Below are 14,947 nucleotides of genomic sequence, written 5' to 3' on the forward strand. Positions count from 1 at the left end.
TTTTATTTATTTTGAGGTTTTATATACCGAAATAACCGGATTCGGACCGGTTCACAACATGTGTTAACATACAAAAAATATACAATAACAACACAATGCCACTTCATACCACGATTAAAATATCAGCACCATACACATTAAAACATTATCATCCCAGTTAAAAGAGCCAAATCGTCCGACACCATCACAATCCCATTCATCATCCTCCTTTCATGTGGGCAAAGAATTAAATCAGTTGTCAAATGCCGCGTTCCACAACCAGGTCTTTGTTAGTTTCCTGAACGTCATGAGGGAGGGGGCAGTTCTGATCTCTAATGGCAGGGAGTTCCAAAGTCGAGGGGCCACCATCGAGAAGGCCCTGTCCCTCGTCCCCACCAGCCGTGCTTGTGCAGGCGGAGGGACCGAGAGCAGGCCCCCTCCGGATGATCTTAGTGGTCTTGATGGTTCGTAGGGGAGAATACGTTCGGAGAGGTAAACAGGGCCGGAGTCGTTTAGGGCTTTATAGGTTAACACTAGCACTTTGAATTGTGCTCGGAAGCTAATCGGCAGCCAGTGGAGTTCGAGTAACAGCGGAGTGGTGTGCTCCCTGTACCCCGCACCCGTTAGTAATCTGGCTGCCGCGCGTTGTACTTGCTGCAGCTTCCGGGCAGTCTTCAGAGGCAACCCCACATAGAGAGTGTTGCAGTAATCTAAGCTGGATGTAACCAAAGCGTGTACTACCGTGGCCAAGTCAGCCCTCCCAAGGTACGGACGCAGCTGGCGCACAAGTTTTAATTGTGCAAAAGCTCCCCTGACCACCGCTGAAACCTGGGGTTCCAGGCTCAGCGATGAATCCAGGAGGACTCCCAGACTGCGTACCTGTGCTTTTAGGGGGAGTGTGACCCTGTCCAGCACAGGCTGTAACCCCGTACCCTGTTCGGTCTTACCGAAACAAAAGAAAAAAAAATTGGAAATCATTTTGTGTGAGCCTCCCTACTGAGGACTTTGGTTGAGATACAAAAACTTTTTCTATAAAACCACGCCATTGTGGGTTTCTGCTATGGAGGCACACCAAAGGAGGCTACTAGGATGGAGGTCATGGCCAAGGTACAAGGACATTCTATTTGAAGGGAAAGCAGAGATTAAACCCTTTGATCAATTGAAGAATACTTATGGAAACATAACATGGCTACATTATATACAAATTAAGGAATACTTTAAACAAGATAAAAAAGTTGGGTTTGATTGGGAGGAAAATACGTGGGACAAAATCCTAAAAATGGAAAAGAAAATAGTTACGATACTTTACAATAAATTGCTGGAAAAAATCAACTTATATCCCCATACCAAAAAAGGGAAATGCGAAAGACTGCTCAAACTTCCGTACAGTGGCCCTTATTTCTCATGCCAGTAAGGTAATGCTCAAGATCCTGCAAGGAAGACTCCAGCAATACATGGAGCGAGAGTTGCCAGATGTTCAGGCTGGGTTTAGAAAAGGTAGAGGAACGAGAGACCGAATTGCCAATATCCGCTGGATAATGGAGAAAAGCAGGGAGTTTCAGAAAAACATCTACTTCTGCTTCATTGACTATTCTAAAGCCTTTGACTGTGTGGATCATAATAAATTGTGGCAAGTTCTTGATGGTATGGGCACACCAAATCACCTTGTCTCTCTCCTGAGGAATCTGTACAAGGACCAAGTAGCAACAGTCAGAACTGACCACGGAACAACAGACTGGTTCAAGATTGGGAAAGGCGTACGGCAAGGCTGCATCCTCTCACCCAACCTTTTTAACTTGTATGCAGAACACATCATGCGATGTGCGGGGCTGGATGAATGCAAAGCTGGAGTGAAAATTGCTGGAAGAAACATTAACAACCTCAGATATGCAGATGACCCCACTCTGATGGCCGAAAGCGAGGAGGAGCTGAGGAGCCTTCTAATCAAGGTGAAAGAAGAAGGCGCAAAAGCCGGGTTGCAGCTAAACGTCAAAAAAAACCAAGATTATGGCAACAAGAATGATTGACAACTGGAAAATAGAGGGAGAAACCGTGGAGGCCATGACAGACTTTGTATTTCTAGGTGCAAAGATTACTGCAGATGCAGACTGTGGCCAGGAAATCAGAAGACGCTTACTTCTTGGGAGGAGAGCAATGTCCAATCTCGATAAAATAGTAAAGAGTAGAGACATCACACTGGCAACAAAGATCCGCCTAGTCAAAGCCATGGTATTCCCTGTAGTAACCTACGGATGTGAGAGCTGGACCTTAGGGAAGGCTGAGCGAAGGAAGATCAATGCTTTTGAGCTGCGGTGCTGGAGGAAAGTTCTGAGAGTGCCTTGGACTGCGAGAAGATCCAACCAGTCCATCCTTCAGGAAATAAAGCCCGACTGCTCACTGGAGGGAAAGATACTAGAGACAAAGTTGAAGTACTTTGGCCACATCATGAGGAGACAGGAAAGCCTAGAGAAGACAATTATGCTGGGGAAAGTGGAAGGTAAAAGGAAGAGGGGCCGACCAAGGGCAAGATGGATGGATGGCATCCTTGAAGTGACTGGACTGACCTTGAGGGAGCTGGGGGTGGTGACGGCCGACAGGGAGCTCTGGCGTGGGATGGTCCATGAGGTCACGAAGAGTCGGAGACGACTGAACGAATGAACAACAACAACTAACGGAAACAGAACAGGTTAAAACATCCATGATAAAATGGGCAGAAAATTTAAGAAGTCCCATCCAATTTAGAGAATGGGAACAAATGTGGAATAAAAAGTTGAAATATTCTTATGCCATGGATTTAAAGGAAAATTGGTATAAAATGTTCTATAGATGGTATCTTACCCCCAATAAATTAAGTCACATGTATAAAAATGTCTCTGACAAATGTTGGAAGTGTAGTGAACAAACAGGTACATTCTACCATATGTGGTGGTCTTGCAAAGAAACAACTAAATATTGGTCACTAATACATGAGGAAACACAAAAATTACTGAAAAAAAAAGTTTAAGAAGAAGCCCGAGTACTATTTACTTGGCTTCACAGACCTGGATTTACAACTTGAAGAAAATGAAGACAAATTATTAACATATATTACAACGGCAGCGAGGATTATTTTTGCCAGATATTGGAAAAAAGAACAGATTCCTATTATTGACGAATGGATTGATAAGGTTAAAGAAATAAGAGACATGGATGAACTAACTTTTTTGATGAGGAAAAATACCGGAAAATCGATAAAAAGGACAGACTGGACCCTTTTTTATGACTATGAAAATAATAGAAGAAAAATAGAGGACAAGAATACATGAATTAGACCAAGAAGTATTTAGAGAAGATCCTGAGGCTGGAGTGGAAGTCATTTTAGAACTGTTGAGGTGTGTGTGTGTGTGTTTTTCCTTTCCTTTTTTCAGGTTTCCTACTTTTCTATCCTCTATAGTATTGTTCTCCCTCTTTCCTTGTGTTGATGTTTAATATGCTTAATAAAAATTATTTGAAAAAAAACAAACAAACTACAAATCCGGATATTCTATACAATGAGCCATGGCAGTTAAAGTTACCATATATACTCGAGTATAAGCCGACCCGAATATAAGCTGAGGCACCTAATTTTACCACAAAAACTGGGAAAAAAACCTATTGACTCGAATATAAGCCGAGGGTGAGAAATGCAGCAGCTACTGGCATATTCAAAATAAAAGATACCAATAAAATTACATTAATTGAGGTCTCCATAGGGTCAGTGTTTTGGAATACCTACACAAAACTGTAATCTATATAAATAAAAATGTAATGTTCGTTTGTGATACCATCAGAACTCAAAAACCACTGGGGGAATTGACACCAAATTTGGACACAAGACACCTAACAACCCAATGTATGTCATCCACTCAAAAAAATTGAATTTGTCATTTGGGAATTGTCGTTGCTGGGATTTATAGTTTACCTACATTCTGAACTCCACCAATGATGGAATTGGGCCAAACTTAGCACACACGGCTCCCATGACCAACAGAAAATACTGGAAGGGTTTGGTGGGCAGTGTCCTTTGGTTTTGAAGTTGTAGTTCACCTACATCCAGAGATCACTGTGGACTCAAACAATGATGGATCTGGACCAAACTTGGCACAAATATTCCATATGCCCAAATATGAACACAGATGGAGTTTAAGGGAAATAGACCTTGACATTTGGGAGTTGTAGTTGCTGGGATTTATAGTTCACCTACAATGAAAGAGCATTCTGAACTCCACCAATGATGGAATTGAACCAAACATGGCATACAGGACTTCCATGACCAACAGAACACACTGAAAGGGTTTGGTGGGCATTGACCTTGAGTTTGGGAGTTGTAGTTCACCTACATCCAAAGAGCACTGTGGACTCAAACAATGATGGATCTGGACCAAACGTGACACAAAAATTCCATATGCCTAAATATGAACACAGATGGAGTTCGGAGGAAATAGACCTTAAAATTTAGGATTTGTAGTTACTGGGATTTATAGTTCACTACAATTAAAGAGCATTCTGAAACCCACAAACGACAGAAATGGGGCAAACTTCCCACACAGAACCCACATGACTAACAGAAAATACTTAAGGCCATCCAGTCCAACTCTCTTCACCAGGGCAAGAAAATGTAATCAGAGCCCTCCTGACAAAGAGCCATCCAGTCATAAATATAGATAGATAGATATGATTCTCTCACACACACACAGATATAGCATCATAGATTTGAAAGAGACCCTTAAAGAAGGACTATGATATGTTGCATATTCCAGAGTAGGCAAACCAGACACTCTCCACATCAACACTGACAAAGAAACAACAAGAAATACTGTTTACTCACAAGCATAAAGGAATTACATAGATTAGAAACCAACACTTTCTCATTACTTTATTTTCCAGATCACCAGACTGGGCCACAGCAACGTGTGGCAGGGGACAGCTAGTTTAAGTTAAGACTGTCCAACTTTGATTAAACCATTATTCTAATCTTCTTCAATGTAAATGTGCTTAGTGCTTACGTATTCTTCCAATAATAATAGAGTAAAATAATAATAATAATGATAGAGTGAAATAATGGAAATGTCATAATAGCAGTAATAATAGAGTAAAATAATAAATGTAATAATAATAACTAAATTCAAATAATAAATCTAATAATAATAATAATAATAGAGTAAAATAATAACTAACTTTGACTCGAGTATAAGCCGAGGGGGATTTTTTCAGCCACCCCAAAAGGGCTGAAAAACTAGGCTTGTACTCAAGTATATACAGTAAGTTGAACTGCTATAATTTTGCAGTGTGGATGGTCTAAAAGTAAATTCCAAGTCACCCGACAGAGTATCCTTTAGCTTTGGTATCGGCTTAAAACACTTCTATGAATTAACAACAATACATTGCAAATTGTCATCATCATCATCATCATCATCATCTTATTTAATTACTTATTAATCGCCCTCCATCTGAGAATGCTCTAGGCGATTTACAGCTAAATTGTAAAAGATAAAATACATACATACAGAAATTAAAAATTAACAGAGATCGAATGCTCTAGTAAAAAGCCAGGTCTTAAGTGCTAGAGTAAAAGGTCCTAAGTAACACATGGCTCTCATGTAGGGCGGCAAGGAATTCCATAAGGCAGGGGCAGAAATAGAGAAAGCCCTGCATCTGGTACTTTCCAAGCGCACTTCTCTAGGGCCCGGTATATAGAGTAAGTCAAGTTGGGCTGGTCATTGCGACCTCCGATGATGGGAGAAGGAGAGACGGTTCCTAAGGGTTATATTAAATTATATTTAAACACATGTCGACAATGAAGTGATATTGCCTGCAGAATTGAAATATGAAATTTGCCTGGAGAATTAAAATCAAGATTCAGGAAATAAGCACATGAAAAGCTATATTAAAAAAAACCCAGAAAAATATTTACTCTTAGGCATGCACATTTTTGCAAGGATAGCATCTTTTATCCAGCCACAAAAAGTGGTATTTGGTTCCTCAAGGCATGTTTCCTTTCAATTTTCTCACCACAGGATTGGATTCATGACCATAAAATACTGACTTACCAATTTCCCTCTTCTACTCTATGGCAATGCCTATGCTTTGGATCCAAACGTTCCCATTATTCACAGAGTAAATAAGAATTCTGCTCCTAGAAGGATTTTTTTCCTGCAAGTTCAAGGAATTCCTACAAATGATTCTAACTTGGTTTCTAGGAATGAATGGTCCTAAAGCTAAACTAAGGAATGGTAATAAAACAAGCAATCCAGTTAGTTTTCGCAGCTTGGGTGTGATCCTGGATTCATTGCTGAGCCTGGACAGTTAAAACTTGTGTGCCAGCTGCGCCTGTACCTTGGAAAGTCTGACTTGGCCAGGGTGGTCCACACTCTGGTTACATCCCGTACAGACTACTGCAACACACTCTACACGGGGTTGTCTTCGAAGACTGTCCAGAAGCTTCAAATGGTCCAGCGTGCGGCAGCCAGGTTACTAACTGAAGTGGCGCGCAGGGAGCATACTACTCCACTGTTGCGCCAGCTCCACTGGCTGCCAATTTGCTTCCAGGCACAATTCAAAGTGCTGGCTTTGGCCTATAAAGCCCTAAATGGTTCCAGCCCTGCTTATTTATCTGAATGTATCTCTTCCTATGAACCTTCTAGGAATTTGAGATAGTTTGGGGAGGCCCTGCTCTTGATCCTGCCTGCCTCACAGGCATCCTTGGCGGGGATGAGAGACCGGGTCTTTTCAGTGGTGCCCCACCGACTGTGGAATTCCCTCCCCAGGGATATTAGATCACCCCCCTCCCTCCTGGCCTTTCGAAAATAAGTGAAAACTTGGCTCTAGTCCTGGAGCTGCAGCATGACCAGTTAACACAAAATCGTAGTACGAACATGGAACGACTAAGTCTATGTAAACGGACAAGGAATTTGGTTTGGTAGACATTGGTTTTGTATTGATTTTTCTATTTCTGAAAGCTTTAGTGATCAAAACAATGGGCATATTACAAAAAGTATATCTTTTACTGCTGGGCATTAGGCTTGGGTGGTTTCGTTCGTTAATTTCGTAATTCGTTATTAATTCGTATTTAAATTAGCTTACGATCCAATATTGAGCCATGCAGGAATTGTGTGAGGAGTAATAAAGATTCGAAACCATTTTTTCAATTTATTTCGTAATTATTTCGTAATTATTTCGAAATTATTTCGTAATTATTTTCGCATGTCTGGTGCAAGTTTTATAGTTGTTTGTTTTATCACACCAACAGTCAACAACAGAGGGAGAGGGAAGCTTCAGAAGTTCCCCCTGTCCCATTTGGAGGTTTTTTTAGCATATTGCGCAATCTCGTCCGCCATTAACGAAACGATTCGTAATTTTACGAAATTTCGTAAATTTCTAAATTTTTTAAAGGAAAATTTCGGAATTATTAAAAAAAAACGAAACGCAAGGGCCCCCTAAAAACAAAACGAGTTTAGAACCAAATTTTTCCGTGGTTACCCAGGCCTACTGTGCATTATATTCATCAGCAAATACTTTTTTTGGTTTTAGGGCTTTGAGAACTTTGGGGCACATTAGATTTGATGGCACATTAGACACGAGTAAATATGGGTATTTTGCGTAAAATTTGGTTGACTGAAGCAATGAATCTGCAAAACTTGTAACAATTGGCCACAATACAGAAAAAAAAATCAGTGACACATATATAAAGGAATTATAATAATTTTAAAAGAACTATGACACATTTCAGCATACTATGGTACTTTGTTTTGAGCAAGTTCAAGGGGAGAGGATCTAGGAGAGGGACATAAGGTACATTTAATTGTTCCCAAAATGCCATTTTAAGCAAGGCAGGGAGTGGAGTATCACTACAACAACAATACTCACAAGCATCATAGTACTTGTATTGTACTTTATTTTATTTTTATATTTTTGTTGTGTTCCGTTGTATATTGTTGTATATTTTTGTTGTGTTCCGTTGTGTATTGCTGGGCCTGGCCTCATGTAAGCCACCACGAGTCCCCTTGGGGAAATGGTGGCAGGGTATAAATAAAGTTTATTATTATTAATTATTATTATTATTAGTCATGGTATTGGGGGTAAGGAGGGACAGAACCTCTTCAGGGTTGGCAGTGAGCTTTCCATAAAGCTGGAAACACTCGCCACATGCCATGTTTGCTGTGGGAGATGGATTTTGCATTTTCATTGAGTTAATTTGTATAATTTTAAATTGATTTATGTTGTATTTAAAAGTATGTCTGTGATTTATGTTGTCTTTTTAAGATGTACCTGTGAACAAGCCACTGAGAGAACATCTGTGATGTGTTGACTGTATACATGCAGAGACAGTTAATAAATAAATACAATATTTGTCAGCATGCAGAGGAAAAACTCCACAGAGTTTTTAATTGCCTTCTCCTGACAGTAGTGTTGATGGATTAGAACACAAAAATGGACGAAACAACCCATTACAACCAAGGATTTTGAAATCCACAATGGAAATTAAAAGGTTCAGTTTTAATTGAAATAAAAGCATTCTATATGAAATATAATAAATAATAATAAAACTTTATTTATACCCCGCCACCATCTCCCCGAAGGGACTCGGGGCGGCTTACATGAGTCCAAGCCCGTCAAATACAAATACAAATACAACAATACCTCAAGAAAGCAAACAAGCAAATAAAACAATATAAAAATATAACTAAACAAATAAGCAGTAACACACAAAAGATTTAAGACACTATGGCAGGGCCAAATGTAATAGATTTAAATTTTAACATGGGGGTTTTAACATGGGAGTTTTAGAGAGTGATGTAGGGAGATCAATCCAACGGATAGATAAAGTGCTTCAGAGGACATATAGAAGGATATTGGTCAGATTGGGTATTATTCCCTTTATTCAGGGAAAGCACACTGGAACAGCCATGTTTTCAAGCTCCTCCTAAAGACTACCGAAGTGGGGGCCTGTCTGATATCTTTAGGGAGTGAGTTCCAGAGTTGGGGGGCCACCATAGAGAAGGCCCTCTCCTTTGTCCCCACCAATCACGCCTACGAGGGGGGGGGGTGGCGAGAGCAGGGCCTCTCCAGATGATCGAAGAGATTGCGTGGGTTCGTAAACAGAATATAACATTTAGACTCCCACTAATCTCAAACATAAAAATAATGACCGCAAGTTCCCATAAACTGTTAGAATTAAAGTGCTTTATCTTGTGGTCAAGAATAGGTTATAGGCGAAAGAAAGCACAAGGTTTTCCTCTATAACTAGCAATTCTAATTTATTGACCTCTGAAGTTAAGAAGGATGATGCTGTGCTACAGAACACAAGTAGGTTAATCTATGTTTTGTTATTGCCAGAGCCCAGGGGTTATGAAGCGTAGCTGGCATTTGATGGCAGCCTCTATGCAGTCAAAGTGAATCTCAACAGAGTGGGCACAAATGTGGACCAAATACCAGTGACCCTCCGTAGCCCCAATTGTTACATTGCCAGGGCTCTGCCATTATTTCTGGCAGAGGTGAATCAAGCAAACACCCAGTTTGTGTTAAACAATTTAATTAAAACAGCTGGCTGTTTCAATAGTCGAAAACATAAAACATAAAGATAGCACTCAGCCACAGAATAAACAAAAACTGATAGCAAATGCTACACCCTAGTCAAAGGGTCCAGTCCAGTGGTCAAATGCCGAGAGTTCAATAAACAAAGTCCAAGAATCAAGAGTCTATACTGTAGTCAAAAGCCAGTCCAGAGTTTCAAGGTTCCAAGATTACAGAAGACAGGTCAGGATACCGAAAATCCAACAAACCTGGGGGGAAACCAGCAGCATCTACCACCAAAATAAGACAAACACTGGGTTATTGTAGGTTTTTCCGGGCTATATGGCCATATTCTGGAGGCAATATTTCTCCTGACATTTCACCTGCATCTATGGCAAGCATCCTCAGAGGTAGTGAGAAAAGACAAATAGTGTACTTTTCTCCCAAAGATCATTTTCAAGGCTCGCTCCTTATATCCAGAAACACCCAGCTGCAACCTATCTCTTGCATACCTCCACCCTTAATTGCTTTCACCCATGAACTCTTACTTCCAGATTTCTCAACCCATTAGAACTAATACTTACATTAACCCTTCCATCACCCACCACCATCAGCTGCAGAACATATTACATGACATCAATATATCTTTCTACACAAGTTGAAACCTATATCTGAATTACTCTAGGGTTTCTAACACCAGGACACCCCCATCCTAAATATGTCAACTTAATTTTAACAAAGGATAAGCCAGGAGACAGGTCTGGATCTTCTAGAATCTCCTCTGGAAATGGGTTACTTTGCAGTGGTGATGTTAAAAAAAAAAACACCAATGTGTCTGACATAAAATAATCTACAATAATCTGACAACCTCAGAAAATGGCATAGTACAGTCTCCTTGTCCATAGATTCGATACCCATGGCTTCATTTAGCAACACCCCAAAAAATATTTCCCCCCAAAGTGTTTGTGAGCCTCCCTATTAGGTCTTCCAGAGCGATTCTATTGTATACCTCTGGCTCAAGTATAGTCAAAATATTATTAATAGTTTCAGTTATCCACAAGCTGTTCTGGAACATATATTCCTTGGGTAAGGAGTGCATTGTACTGTTCATTAATTTTAAAGCTATTGTTAAGAGTTAGAGTTTCAAGGTAAAGAACTATGAGATAGTTCTTTGCCTTGGTTCCCTTGAAAGAAGAAATAAATAAGTTAGTTAGCTCCTGTCACAGCTTTACTTTTCAAGAAGAAAAACATAATTTTCCTACTTCTTGAAAGTTAACTAAAATAGGCAGTTTTAGTTATTTACGACAGCTCTGTATCACAACTGCTGGCCTGCAATACAAAACACAGTCTTATCCCATCACAGTAGAACAACATACACAATGGTAAGAGAATATATATGTTGAGCATCCCGTATCCAGCCCCTGATGGAGCAGCGGGTTAAACCACTGAGCTGCTGAACTTGCTGAGCAAAAGGTTGGCAGTTCGAATCCAGGGAGTGGGGTGAGCTTCCACTGTTAAGCCCAGCTTCTGCCAACCTAGCAGTTCGAAAACATGCAAATGTGAGTAGATCAATAGGTATCACTTCTGTTTCATCCAGGCATACTAGACACATGACCTTGGAGGTGTCTATGGACAATGCCAACTCTTTTGCTTAGAAATGGAGATGAGCACCACCCCCCAGAATTGGACCCGACTAGACTTAATGTCAGGGGAAATCTTTACCTTTTCTATTTCATATCCAAAATGCTTTGAGACCAGAAGTGTTTTGGATTTTCTCCCTGGATTCTGGAATACCTGTATTTGCGTGTGTGTGTGTGTGTGTGTGTGTGTGTGTGTATATATATATATATATATATATGAGAGCTAATTCATGTATGTTTCATCTATACCTCATACATATAGCCTAAAGGTAATTTTAGATAACATTTCAAATCATTTCTAATCATTTATGTGCATGCCCAGTGTGGAACACATCTCACCATACTAAAACAGTGGATGTGGCTCTTAATGAGACATGCCGCATTATCACGGGGTGTCTGCGCCCTACACCACTGGAGAAATTACACTGCTTAGCCGGTATTGCACCACCTGACATCCGCCGGGAAGTAGCAGCCAATAGTGAAAGGACCAAGGCAGAGACATCTCCAGCTCATCCCCTGTTTGGGTATCAGCCAGCGCGCCAACGACTTAAATCTAGACATAGTTTTCTAAGATCTACAGAGACACTTGCTGGAACACCTCAGCAAGCGAGAGTCCAAAAGTGGCAGGCTCAAACCCAGCACCTCAACCAATGGCTGATACCAAATGAGAGACTCCCTCCTGGGCACACAGAAGACTGGGCGACTTGGAAGGCACTGAACAGACTGCGCTCTGGTACCACAAGATGCAGAGCCAACCTTCAGAAATGGGGCTACAAAGTAGAATCCACGACATGCAAGTGTGGAGAAGAGCAAACCACTGACCACCTGCTGCAATGCAACCTGAGCCCTGCCACATGCACAAGGGAGGACCTTATTGCAGCAACACCGGAAGCACTCCAAGTGGCCAGATACTGGTCAAAGGACATTTAACCAGCTACCAAACTCACAAGTTGTGTGTTTTTCTGTTTGTTTGCTTTGGAAAAGGAGACCTCGAATTCGGCCTAATTCGGACCGCTTACCCATATTAACAACCCCCAACCGGTCTCCTAAGGTAAATTGGTGTAGCCAGGTGAGCGGGCCCTCTGGCTTGAAGGTGGTGTTGTTGAACGCCAGATCTGTCAACGGTAAAACGACCTGGATCCAGGATCTAATCCTGGAGGAGCGGGCAGATCTGGCGTGCATCACGGAGACCTGGTTGGATGAAGCTGGGGGCGTAAACCTCTCCCAGCTTTGTCCTCCAGGTTTCTCCGTGCAACACCAGCCAAGAGCCGGAGGACGGGGAGGCGGGGTCGCAGTGGTCTATCGAGATTCCATCCATCTGACCAGGAGCCCCATCCCGCAGACCACAAATTTTGAATGCGTCCACCTGAGGGTGGGTGACCGGGACAGAATAGGGATTCTTGTAGTGTACCGTCCACCTCGCTGCACTACAGTCTCCCTGCCTGAGCTAGCGGGGGTGGTCTCGAGCCTGGTGGTGGAGTCCCAACGGCTTCTTGTGCTGGGGGACTTCAACATCCATGCCGAGGCAACCCTCACAGGAGCGGCTCAGGACTTCATGTCTGCCATGGCAACCATGGGGCTGTCCCAACAAATAACTGGCCCCACCCACTGTGCTGGACACACATTGGACTTGGTTTTCTGCCAGGGATGGGAGCAAGGGGGCGGTGTGGAAGAGTTGTCCATCTCTCCGTTGCCATGGACCGACCACTTCCTGATCAGATTTAGGCTCACTGCCCCCCCTAACCTCCGCAAGGGTGGAGGACCCATTAAGATGGTCCGCCCCAGGAGGCTTATGGATCCGAACAGATTCCTGACGGCTCTTGGGGATTTTCCCGCCACCTCGGTAGGTGACCATGTCGATGCCTTGGTCGCTCTCTGGAATGGGGAGATGACTAGGGCAATTGACAGGATCGCTCCGGAACGTCCCCTCTCAAGTAACCGAGCTAAACCAGCTCCTTGGTTCACTGAGGAGCTGGCAGCGATGAAGCGAAGGAAGAGGGAACTAGAGAGCGTGTGGCGCTCGGACCCAAGCGAGCCAAACCGAGCACGGTTTGTGTCCTTTTTAAGGGCATATGCCGCGGCAATAAAAGCCGCAAAGAAAACTTTCTTTGCGGCTACTATTGCGTCTGCAAAGAACCGTCCGGCGGAGTTGTTTCGGATTGTCAGAGGTCTTTTAACTCCCCCCATCTCAGGTGGGAGCCCTGACAATTCGGACACGCGCTGTGAAGCATTTGCTCGGTTCTTTGCAGACAAAGTCGCTTTGATCCGTTCTGGGCTGGACGCCACATTAAATGCAGTCTCTGTGGATGTGACACAAGCACCTGCTTGTCCTATTTTGATGGATTCTTTTCAGTTTGTGAAACCCGAGGATGTGGACAAGATACTTGGAGGAATGAGGCCCACCACGTCCATCCTAGACCCCTGCCCATCCTGGCTTCTGAAAGAGGCCAGAGGGGGATTGGCTGAGTGGGTAACGGTGGTGGTTAATGCCTCCCTTCGGGAAGGCACGATTCCAGCGAGCCTAAAACAGGCTATTATAAAGCCGCTGTTGAAGAAACCATCACTGGACCCCACTAAATTCGAGAACTTTCGGCCTGTTTCCAATCTTCCCTTCTTGGGCAAAGTCATGGAAAGCGTGGTGGCCTCACAACTCCAGGTATTCTTGAGAGACACGGATTATCTGGATCCGGCACAGTCTGGCTTCAGACCGGGACATGGTACCGAGACGGTCTTGGTCGCCTTAGTGGATGATCTCCGCCGGGAGCTAGACAGGGGGAGTGTGTCCCTGTTGGTGCTTCTGGACCTCTCAGCGGCCTTCGATACCGTCGACCACGGTATTCTTCTGGGACGCCTTGCAGAGATGGGCCTTGGGGGCACCGCTTTGCGGTGGCTCCAGTCATTTCTGGAGGGCCGCACCCAGAAGGTGTTAATGGGGGACTCCTGTTCAACACCACAGCCTTTGACCTGTGGTGTTCCTCAGGGCTCCATACTGTCCCCCATGCTGTTTAACATCTACATGAAGCCGCTGGGTGAGATCATCCGGAGTTTCGGGGTGCGGTGTCATCTGTACGCAGATGATGTCCAACTCTGTCACTCCTTCCCACCTGCTACTAAGGAGGCTGTCGGAGTCCTGAACCGGTGCCTGGCCGCTGTGACGGTCTGGATGAGGGCGAACAAACTGAAATTAAATCCAGACAAGACAGAGGCACTCCTGGTCAGTCGCAAGGCCGAACAGGGTATAGGGTTACAGCCTGTGCTGGACGGGGTCGCACTCCCCTTGAAGGCGCAGGTTCGCAGCTTGGGTGTGACCCTGGACTCATCGCTGAGCCTGGATCCCCAGGTTTCAGCGGTGACCAGGGGAGCATTTGCACAGCTTCGGCTCGTGCGCCAGCTGCGCCCGTATCTTGGGAAGTCTGACTTGGCCACGGTGGTACACGCTTTGGTCACATCCCGCCTCGACTACTGCAACGCTCTCTACGTGGGGCTGCCCTTGAAGACGGCCCGGAAGCTCCAGCTAGTCCAGCGCGCGGCAGCCATGTTGTTAACCGGAGCGGGACGCAGGGAGCGCACAACGCCCTTGCTGTCCCAGCTCCACTGGCTGCCGATCAGCTACCGGGCCCAATTCAAGGTGCTGGTGCTAACCTACAAAGCCCTAAACGGTTCCGGCCCAAAATACCTTGAGTACCGCATCTCGGCCTACGAGCCCACGAGGACCTTGAGATCATCCGGGGAGGCCCTTCTCTCGGTCCCGCCTGCCTCACAGGCACGTTTGGCGGGGACCAGAGAGCGGGCCTTCT

At 43.8% G+C, this 14,947-nt stretch overlaps 1 protein-coding gene across 15 annotated transcripts in view; it reads right to left on the reverse strand.

Moving 5' to 3' along the window:
• Positions 1-14,947, reverse strand: part of MAGI2 (membrane associated guanylate kinase, WW and PDZ domain containing 2) — a 1,143,898-nt gene that overhangs the window by 181,862 nt on the left and 947,089 nt on the right. The gene's annotated exons all lie outside the window — the stretch shown is intronic.

Source organism: Anolis sagrei, chromosome 5 (assembly GCF_037176765.1).
Source record: "Anolis sagrei isolate rAnoSag1 chromosome 5, rAnoSag1.mat, whole genome shotgun sequence".
NCBI lineage: Eukaryota > Metazoa > Chordata > Lepidosauria > Squamata > Dactyloidae > Anolis > Anolis sagrei.